Source organism: Sturnus vulgaris, unplaced genomic scaffold, assembly GCF_052056855.1.
Source record: "Sturnus vulgaris isolate bStuVul1 unplaced genomic scaffold, bStuVul1.hap1 Scaffold_192, whole genome shotgun sequence".
In the NCBI taxonomy this organism is placed as follows: domain Eukaryota; kingdom Metazoa; phylum Chordata; class Aves; order Passeriformes; family Sturnidae; genus Sturnus; species Sturnus vulgaris.
The window spans coordinates 9942454-9953407 of NW_028276155.1; positions in this window are offsets into that span (position 1 = coordinate 9942454).

Below are 10954 nucleotides of genomic sequence, written 5' to 3' on the forward strand. Positions count from 1 at the left end.
AACTCAGAGCTCATGGGAACAAATTTTCTGGCTGACTTCAGAGGCCACAACAAAGCTGAGTGGTTTCCCTGCCGTTCCCCAGCCCTTGCTGGCCCCAGGGGCTGATGGCATTTGTGCTCACTCAGCTCCATGTCCCCACAGCAGCACCATGGGGGTGCTGACCCTGCTGTGTGCAATGCAAACAGGGGCTCCTGAGCCAGTGCTGCCGTGTGTGTGCCTGCAAGGATGCGGCTCCTGTGTGAGCTGGGGGAGAGGCCAGGGCTGCAGAGGGGGGATGTTGTTGGCAGGTGCATGAGGACGCTCCGGGACGCTGCCCTGGGGTGTCCAGTGCAGTGGGGATGGATCAGCCCCTGCTCTGCTGCTCCTTGCCAGGGTGTCCCCCTTGCAGGGACCTTGCAGAGCACCAGCCATGCTGTTTGCCCCCAGCTTGCCCACGGCCAGCCTGGGGCTGCTCCCGGGGCTTTTCTGTGCTCAGCATTGGGCTGGCCAAGTGTTGTGGAGAGAGCCTGGCCAAGGAGCCTGGAGCCCCCAGGCCCTGCCCTGAGGTGTCAGCGCTGCCCCAGCAGTGCCCATGGCCTGTCCCTGCTGCAGCCCCGGCACTGCCACCCCCAGGGCTGTGCCCGGCCCCGAGAGCACTCAGGCCCTGCAGCAACACGAGGGCCAGGAGGGCAGCGGGGCAGTGGCACGGGAGCAGCACTGGCAACAACAAGTGCTGCTGCTGCTGCTGGGCACAGTTGCTGTGCCAGCACTGATCTGCCCCAGCTCTGCACACAGACATTGCTACTGCAACTCCAGAGAAGGGAACAGAAGGGGCATCTCTGGAGAAAACTTTGCTGGGAGAACCTTTATTCTGTTTAAAGTTACCAAGAGCGCAGCCCCTCATTGCAGAGTCTCTGGGTCACAGAAAAGATGGAGAAAATCAAAAGGAAATACAGCACAAATAATGACATTTCTTTGTGTACAATATTGAAAAGCTAAAACAAAGGAAAGAAAAGAACAAACCAACAAGCAAACCAACAAGAAGAATCAAAGGAGACTTTTATTACAAGTGATTTTCAGAAATTGGCCAGCAGTTTATTGTTTCTGAAACCATCTAGTGTTCAGTCTCCACACTGCAGCCTTGAGCTCCTGATTCCTCAGGCTGTAAATGAGAGGGTTCAGGGTTGGAGGCACCACTGAGTACAGAACAGACAGGGCCAGATCGAGAGATGGGGATGAGATGGAGGGGGGCTTCAGGTAGGCAAACACTGCAGTGCTTAGGAACAGGGAGACCACAGCCAGGTGAGGGAGGCAGGTGGAAAAGGCTTTGTGCCGTCCCTGCTCAGAGGGGATCCTCAGCACAGCCCTGAAGATCTGCACATAGGAGAAAACAATGAACACAAAACAGCCAAATACCAAACAGACACTAACAGCAATGAGCCCAATTTCCCTGAGATAAGATTTGGAGCAGGAGAGCTTGAGGATGGGTGGGATTTCACAGAAGAAGTGGCTTAGGGCATTTCCATGGCACAGGGGCAAGGAAAATGTATTGGCAGTGTGCATGAGAGCATTGAGAAAGGCACTGGCCCAGGCAGCTGCTGCCATGTGGGCACAAGCTCTGCTGCCCAGGAGGGTCCCGTAGTGCAGGGGTTTGCAGATGGACACGTAGCGGTCGTAGCACATGATGGTCAGGAGGGCAAGCTCAGATCCAAGGAAGAAGACAACCATAAACACCTGGGTCACACATCCTGCATAGGAGATGTTGCTGGTGTCCCAGAGGGAATTGTGCATGGCTTTGGGGACAGTGGTGCAGATGGAGCCCAGGTCAGTGAGGGCCAGGTTGAGCAGGAAGAAGAACATGGGGGTGTGCAGGTGGTGGCCGCAGGCTACGGCGCTGATGATGAGGCCGTTGGCCAGGAGGGCAGCCAGGGAGATGGCCAGGAAGAGGCAGAAGTGCAGGAGCTGCAGCTGCCACGTGTCTGCCAATGGCAGCAGGAGGAAGTGGCTGATGGAGCTGCTGTTGGACATTTGCTGTGTCTTGGCATGAGGATCTGTAAGAAAAGTAATCATGGAATAGTTCAGTTTGGAGAGGATTTAAAAGATCCCAGCCCAGCTTGGTGTCACTTTCCCCCCACTGCCTGCCCAGGGCTCTGCTGCCTGGAGCTGTCCCTGCCAGCAGCTGCTTCCCTGTGCCCAGGGCTGGGCCCTGCCAGTGCTGCCAGAGCCCAGCCCAGCCCTGGGGGCTCAGCTCTGCTCTGCACACCCCTCCCAGCACAGGGCACTGCCCAGGGTCAGCTCTGCCTCTGCAGGCTCTGATGGCAATGTCATAGCTATCCTGAGGAGGCTGGAAAAGCGACACTGATGCTGCCTGTATGGACCCCTGTGCTGATTTCTTTCTTTGCCTGGTTTACTGAGATATAAGAGAATTTAAAAAAAATTTTCTCAACCTAAACTGAGAGATGAATATCAATGTGTTATCTCCCAGCAATGCAACCCAGTGCAGTAGATTAAAAAAGCAGGACTTTCACTTTTATGCAACCCCTGCTACGCTGTGCTCCCTGTATAATCTCCTTGGAAATGTTCTGCAGTTAAATGTCATGCTGAGAGCAGCCCTGCACTATCCTCATCACACAAGGAGAACACTTCCAAGCCTTACCAGCTGTCTCCTTCCACCCAGACCTTGTCCCCTAGTGCTGGGAGCAGCTCCCAGGGCTGGCTGAGAGCTGTCCCTGGCAGGCAGCAGAGTCCCTGCCCCAGCACAGCGCCCTGGGCTGCAGGACCCTGCTCTGCACCACAGCCCTGGGCACCCCTGGCTGCTCTGCACAAGAGATCATCAGAGAATGTACTCACACAATCTGCAGGCATTGGGATGTTCCAGCTTTAGGAGATCACTGCAGGAGCTGCAGCTGCATTGTCCTGCAGCCAGAGGCTTCCTGTGTCAAGGGCTGGGAGTGATTCTGCCCCAGTCACTTCTGAGCATCTTCCCAGCCCTGACTGATTGAAGCTCTCTGTGCCTCTGTGCTGTGCCCGGGGTGGCTGCAGGCAGTGCCCCAGCCCTGCTGGGCTGGGAGAAGAGCAGCTCATCAAGGGAAATGTGTTTTTGAAGCTCTTCTTGGTTGCCAGGATCACATTCTGAGCCAGGAGCCCAGCCCAGCTCATCAGCACAGATACTGCACAAGGGCTTTAATGACCCTCTTGGGATTGGGGCTGAGTATCTGAACATCAGTCCCTGAGTGGGAGCTGAAGAAACTTCTCAAGAACTCCAAGTCACAATCAAACTCCAAAGTTTCCTAAAGTTTTAATGGGTCCCACTGAGGGACACAACTGAGAAAGTGTCCCCAGGTTCCAGTTAGAGCAGGAAATTGGAGGCAGTGATGACAAGTGGGGACAAAGAGAAGCCAAGTCTTGGTGCCCTGGGGCACAGCAGGGTCTGTGCCACCAAGGGCTGGGAGGAGACACCTTGTCCTGAGCCACTGGGGCCTCCTGGCACAGCCCCAGCAAGGCTGGCCACTGTCACCCCTTGTCCTGCCCTCAGCATCCCCCCACATCCCAGTGGCCTCAGGGATGTGCTGGGACGAGTCCCTGGGGAGCCTTGGTCAGGAATGGCCCTGGGGGCTCCTTCATGCTCCCAGGGACTGCAGGTTTTTCAGAGGACTTTGGATTTTGCTTTTTCCTTGGAGTTTGTGAGAGCTTTGTGCAATCATGGCCTCTAATTATCTACTTTAATTAGTCCCTTGAGAACCTTTATAAGTAACAACACTCAATAAGGCTCATTAATGTTTCAAGATACTTCAGTTTTTTAAAGTACTTTCCTTATTCCTTTCTCTCTGAGAGGTTTTTGGGCAATCCTGGCCTCCCATTCTCTCCTCCAAGGAGTCCATGAGGAGCCTGTGTAGGGGATGGACCTCAGTGGTACCCATTAATGCTTTGAAACACTTTGGGTTTTCTTCTGACTTGGACTTGTGGAAAGGTTTGTGCAATCTCCTCTCAGGCCCTGAGGTTCAAGGGCTCAGCACCAAATGCACCACGGGGCTCACTGGGATCAAGCAAATCCTGACAAACCATGGCTCTGCCTTCATTTCCCTCTGGTCTGGGGCAGCTCATTAGGAAGGTTTTCAACTCCAGATATGGAAAATTATGTCAAAGATGTTCTTGGAAATATCTGTTCCTATTTCAGTGGATGCATTTTATTACTGTTCTCTTTAGAGTAGAGGTCATTGCAGCATTCTGTGGTTGATATTGATCCAGCGTCTCTTCTCAGGAGGTCTGGCCTGCTCACAGAAGCTGTGCCTTGATGTCTGACCCAGTGTGGACAACCTTGCTGCACATTCCCCAACCCCATCCTGTCTGTCCTCACTCACCTGGGACCTGCTTTGTCCCAGTTTGGAGAACTGGCTGCACTCAGGCAAAAATGAGTTTTTTCCCTTTTTTGTTTTTCTTGGCTTTTTTTTTTTTTTTTTTTTTTTTTTTTTTTAAGCAATCTAAAACTCCTGGATTTCCTCATTGCAAACAGACACCTTCCATTAGTGTGTGCCAGCCCAAGGTCCCACCACAGAGGTTTCCCTTCTCCAAGGCAGAGATATGTAACGAATGTTTGAGACCTTTGGATTCCTTGGTTTCACAAGGCCTTGTTGTGTCACTATGCACTCTTGGTTCCATGAGGTTCTGTACTGTCACAGTGGAGATTTGGGTCCATGGGACCCCACAGTGTCACAATGCTCTTTTGGGTTCCATGAGTCTTGCTCTGTCACATGGACTTTTGGTTCCTTGGGTTTCCATATTCTCAGCAATGGTCTCTGTAGTTCCAGAGTGTCACGATGGACTCTTGGTTCCATGAGGTTCTTCAGTGTCAAAATGGAATTCTTGGTTCCATGGGGCCCCACAGTGTCACCATTGTCTGCTTGGTTCCACAAGGCCAGGCAGTGTCACAATGGCTCACAGGTTCCATGGGGTGCCACAATGTCACAGTCCATGAGTTCCATGGACTTGGTTCCATGAGTTTCCCCAGTGTCCCAATGGTTCCTTGGCTTCACCTGGCCCCGTGTGTCACAATGGACTCTTGGTTCCATGGGGCCCCGCAGTGTCACAGGGGTTTCCTTGGTTCTGTGAGGTTCTGTGGTGTCACAATGGATGTTTGGTTCCATGGAACCCCACAGTGTCACAGGGGTCTCCTTTTTCCTGTGGCACCCAGCAGCAAACCCCACTGGCAGGGCCAAATGCCTGGGAAAGAAGGAGAAGGGGACATTTGGAGTGATGGTTTTTGTCTTCCCAGGGCACAGTGACGTGGGCTGGGGCCCTGCTGTCCTGGAGATGGCTGAACACCAGCCTGCCCATGGAAGGGCTGAGAGACAACAACCTCTGTGCATGGAACTGCAACAGCAGAGAGCTCAGGCTGAAGGCTGGGTTTAACAGACTGTCACCAGCACAGGAACCATCAATGTGAGAGGAAAGATGTGTGCTCATGTCTTTACAAATCATTTGGTGGGTGAAGGGATGGGTGTTCAGGTGTTTGAAATGGGTTGTAACATTTCTACTGACTTTGGGCAGCAGGTTTGTTAGCGGGCCCAGCCAGCTTGGCTCCTGACACAGACCAGGGTTTGTACTGGTTTTTACCTATTTTCCTGGTTTGTAGTGGTCCATACTGGTGTTTTCTGGTCGATACTGGTTTGTACTAGTTACTAGCAGTTTGCATTAGACTTTTGCATTACTTTTTTATACTGGTTTTTACCACTTATACTGTCCCATACTGGTCTATACTGGTCCATACAGGTCCATACTGGTTTATACAGATTTCAGGGTGCCATCGAAGCTATCGTTTATGGGGCAATGGCTGGGGGTGAACCCCAAATCCTACGGGGTGTGGCACCACCAGGGCTGGGTGCTGAGCCGCGCTGCAGCGCCCCCTGCTGGCCAGGGAGGACCTGGCAATGTGCGAGCACCTCCTGGTGGCCGACCCCTGCAACTGTGAGTGGCTTGTACTGATTTGTACTGATTTGTGCTGGGATAGGTTCCAGGGCGTACTGGGATGGGGCTGGGGTTACTGGATTGTACTGGGTTATACTGGGAGAGAGTGTGTGAGTGTCTGGGAGGATCTAGCACTGTGTGTACTGGTTGTACTGGGTTATACTGCTTTGTACTGGGATGAGGTGCTGAGGGTGTTACTGGTTTGTACTGGGTTATACTGGGAAAGGGAGCAGGGGTGTCTGAGTGCTTCCTGCTGACTGGGAGGACCTGGTGGCGACTGTGAATTATACTGGTTTATACTGGGATGGGGTGCTGGAAGTCACTGGATTGTAGTGGTTTATATTGGGTTATACCGGGATATTCTGGATTTTACTGGGTTGAACTGGGATGTACTGGGTTATACTGGGAGGGAGCTTGGGGATGCTTGGCACTCCACTGGGAGCAAATTCTGGGGATGCTGGCCTTACTGATTTATACTGAGATGGGGCTTGGGACCTACTGGGAGTGACTTCAGGTTGTGCTGGCCTGACAGGTTTCTACTGAGAGCTGTCACCAAGGGCTCAGGGCCTCAGGGGTGATTCCCAGTGGTTACTGGTTTGTACTGGTGCCATCCCAGTATAAACTTGGGAGCCCCAGGACCAGACTAGGAACCCCTAGACTACCCTGGGAATGGGTTTGGGTGCATGAGGCCTTACTGGTTTCTACTGGGAGCTGCTGCGACAGGCCTCAGGAGCTCGGGAGTAGCTCACAGTACTTACTGGTTTATACTGGTGCCTTCCCAGTCCACACCTGGGAACACTGGTAGGCACCTGTGGCCGGGCAGGACCTCAAGACCAAGCTGGCCTTCACCAGGGCCTTGCTGAGCTGCAGCTTCTCCAACTTCTGGGCCTGGCAACACTGCCTGTGGCTGCTGATGCCCACCAGGAACTACGGCAAGGGCACTGCTCCCTGGAAGGCTGAATGAAGGTGAGGGATTCCCCAAAAAATCTCCCCCCAATTTTGCGGGATCCCCAAAATTTTCCAGCTCCTCCCTCACCTAAAGTGGGAGCTGGTGGGTTCTGCTGGGTTGAATGGGTAGACCTGGTGTTCCTAAATCCCCTTTGACTTTATTGGGTAGACCTGAATTCCTGTATACCTGGGTGTCCTCACTGAGATATTGGGGTTTTCCCCACTGCCCCCCTGAGATTTTGGGGTGCTTCCTTTGCCCACACAGAGCTGGAGCTGCTGCAGAATACCATCTTCACCAACCCCATGCACCAAAGCACCTGGCTGTACCTGTGCTGCATCCTCTCCTGAGGTAACTCACGGCTCCCTCCCACCCCTGATGTCCTCACCTGGACTTTTGGGGTACCCCTGAATGTTGGGGTGTCCCCCGACAGCCCCAGAGCTGCCAAGGGTCGCCTGTGTCCACATCGACTGGGAGGACAGTGGCCATCATCTTCTCCTGGCCTGTCAGGGTGAGTCAGGGCACTTGGGTGCCCCAAAAATCACCTGGGTACCCCCAGAAATCACCAGGATACACCTGGGTACCCCTTGCACACCTGGATCACCAAAAACCCCTGGGCCCTCCAAAAACTAGTGTCTCAAACATCCTCATTGCTTTGACTGGGTAGACCTGGTGGCCCTAAACTTTATTACCTTTAAAAAGTAGACCTGCTGTCCCTAAATTCAATGGGTTAGCCCTAGAGTCCTCTTTATCTCCATTTATCTCTATAAATTCCTCCCAGTTGTCCCACTCTTTTCAGTGGTCTTAGTAACCCCAGTGTCCCCCCCTCAGCCCTTCCCAGTGCTCCCAGTTTAAACAGGAACTCTTCCCAATCAAGCCCTATCAATGGGTACACCTGGTGTCCTTAAAAACCCTTAGTGACTTCACAGGGGTAGACCTGGTGTCCTTCAATCCCCTTTGACTTCAGTGGGCAGAGCTGATGTCCCAAAACTTTTTGCTGCTAAAAATCCCAATTTTGGGCTTGGAATTCCCAGCTTTCAGGCTGAAAATGGAGATTTTTGGGCTTCCCTGAGGGCACAGCTCCAGCATGGACAGCAGGTGAAGGATCAGGGATTCGGGATTGGCCTCCAGGAATTCATCCAGAACATCCAGAGCATTGGCACTGTGATCCTGGAGTGGAAATTCCCAGAATTCAGCCCAAGATTTCCTCCAAATTTCCTCAAATTTCCCTATATTAGGGCCAAATTTCTTCAAAATCCCATTGATTTTAATGGATAGACCAGGTGTATCTAAATCCTTCTTGACTTTAATGGGATACACCTGGTGTCCATAAGCCCCTATTGATTTCATTAGTCATGTCTGATGTCAAAAAAATGTGTATTGGGAGACTGACATTACAAGAGATGAGGCAACTGAGAGACGTTGTAAAAGATGGTTCATGGCCTCATGGTGTCAGTCTCATAGAAGGGTGAGACATTAAAGGTGTTACATCCAACACCATAATATCAGAACCTGCCTCATTCTTAGTTACAATGCCTTATGTTAGTTTTTTAGGCAATCAAATACTTCTGTGAAGTTTGCCAGCATCCTTTTACAACAATCATTAATTGCTTTCCTTCCCATGGCTTTGCAGTAATGTGTCATTTTTCAACCAATCCTAGAACACTTCACCAACCTACATTGATACATCTTAAACTTCTAATTAACTTTATAACAGGTTCTATTGCTAAGAATTACAGTCTTTTACTATCTTACTTAACATTCTGCTTTGCTTACATAATGCATATTTCTCTTTGCTTAAAACATATTTTTACCTAAACTAAAAACTTATATTCTTGTTTTATGTCAATTTTCCTTTTAATGTTCTTATTGTCCAAGATTTCTCCAAGGTCTTAGGTCAAACCTTGTATCCATCTCAATCTTTGAGCCTCTTTGCACAAGGCCCTGAGAGCTCTCCGTGCCTGCATTTCCCACACCACCTGTCATCTCTGCCTCCAATTTCCTGCTCACACTGGAACCTGGGGACACTTTCTCAGTTGTGACCCTCAGTGAGACCCATGAGCAGTATCAGACACTTTGGAGTTCGATTCTGTCCAAATTCTTCAGAGGTTTCCTAGAAAACAACAGTTCTGCCTTGATTTCCCTCTGGTCTGGTCCAGTTCATTTGGAAGTTTTTCAACTCCAGTTATGGAGAAATATGACAAAGACCTTCTTAGAAATATCCATTCCAATTTTCAAGGGTGTAGTTTATTACTCTTCTGTTTAGAGCAGATGTGATTGCAGCATTCTGTGATTGATATCTGTGAGAAATGGATTTGTAAAGGATTCTCAAAGCCTGACTGAAAGCTCACAAAGTCTTGTACATCTGGATGCAAACTCTGAGATAAGGTGTGCTGACTTAGAATGGCCCTGGAAAAGAGAAGACATTGCTGAGAGAGAGATTGAACTAGAAACAAGTTTCAAACAATGGCCTTGCAAAAAGAACATATATTTTGGAGAATTAGAACTGTGAAAAATCCATTGTTCCTAGAGTATGTGGAGTAAAATACTAGGTGGTTGGTGTTAGGATTATTTGCTCCACTGTGTGGCAAAAGCTAATAGACTAAAAATCATTTATAAAGCACTGTAAACAGGAAATAAATTGGCTTTGAATAGAATGTCATGGAGTTTTACATCTCTTATTTTTCACCATTCAATGAGTCTGATAATGGAAGAAAATCTTTTTAACACACCTCTCAGTTGCCCCATCTCTGCAGAGCTGGGATTTTCCAACAGTGCTGAGTCCCTGGACATCATTCCCTGAGAGGGAGCTGAAAGAAAACTTCTCGCGAACTCAAGGTCAGACTCAAACCCCAAAGTTTCTAGAAATTTTAATGGATCCCAATGAGAGATATGACTGAGAAAGTTTTGCAGTTAGGGCAGAACACTGGCAGCAGTGATGACAGGTGGGGACAAACAAGGGAAAGGTGTCTCTGATGCTGAGCACACCTGGATGTGTTTCAGGAATGCAAAGGGCCAAGGGCTGAGCCCCAGCCCCTGGCAAGGCAGATCCTGTCCCTCCCTCATTGCTCAGGGCTCTTCCCGGGCCACTGGGCTCTGGCCATGTGCAATGCCAAGGGCAGCACCATGGGGCGGCCCCTGCCAGGCTGCTGAGCAGGGACAAGGAGGCAATGAGGCCCCAGCACAGCAAGGCTCACTTGTCCCCTGCTGGCCTCAGGCCCAGGGCCAGCCTGCATGGCCCAAGTGCTGCAGGAGTTGGCTCTGTCAGGGCCTTTCAGCTGCTGCCCATCCCTGTGGCCTCTGCAGCCCAGGCTGTCCTACGGTGTCCATGCCCTGCGCCTCTGTCCCTGCAGGCTGTCGTCATCCCCCGGCTGCCCCACCTCGCTGGCCCCTTCCTTTGCTGACAGCTCTGCCTCCTGCCTGCCTCTGCCTGCACACACAAAGCCTTGGGCTGCTCCAGACTCCTTCTGGGGGATGTGCTGCACCACAGCCCTTTCATAGGAAGGAAATTTCTCCTGGTGTCCAGTCTGGGCCTCCCCAGCTGCCCTTGGCATTAATTCTTTCTTTCTCTGGCTGTTTCCCACTATGTCAAAAGGATCCACCATCTCTGAAACCACTGTTCAATCCCTCCCAGGGCGCTCTTCTGTCCTCAGTTTCCACTCCACTGAGCACAGAGCTTCTTTGTCCCTAGATAGTGGTCAAGTGCTTGAGCCCAAGAGCCCTTGGACAAGAGGGATCGCTCTTTTCCATAGGAAGGAAACCACAGAACCCCAGGGTTTTGAAGACAGATGAGAAGCACTCACCAGAGGCCAAGGCAAGCCAGACCTGTCTGTCCTTACAGCTTCTGTCTGAAAGCAACCTTTGGATATATGGGGAGTTTTGGAGGTGGAATTCCATTTCAGCCATGGGTTCCTGGACTAGAAAGACAGTTCTCCATAGGAAGGAAAGGGTAGAGTCCCAGTGTTTCAAAGGCTGATTAGACGCAGCCCCAAGGAGGCCAAGGCCAGCCAGACCTTTTGTCAGAGAGGAATCCTTGAACAGACAGAATTTGGGAGGCCAAATCCC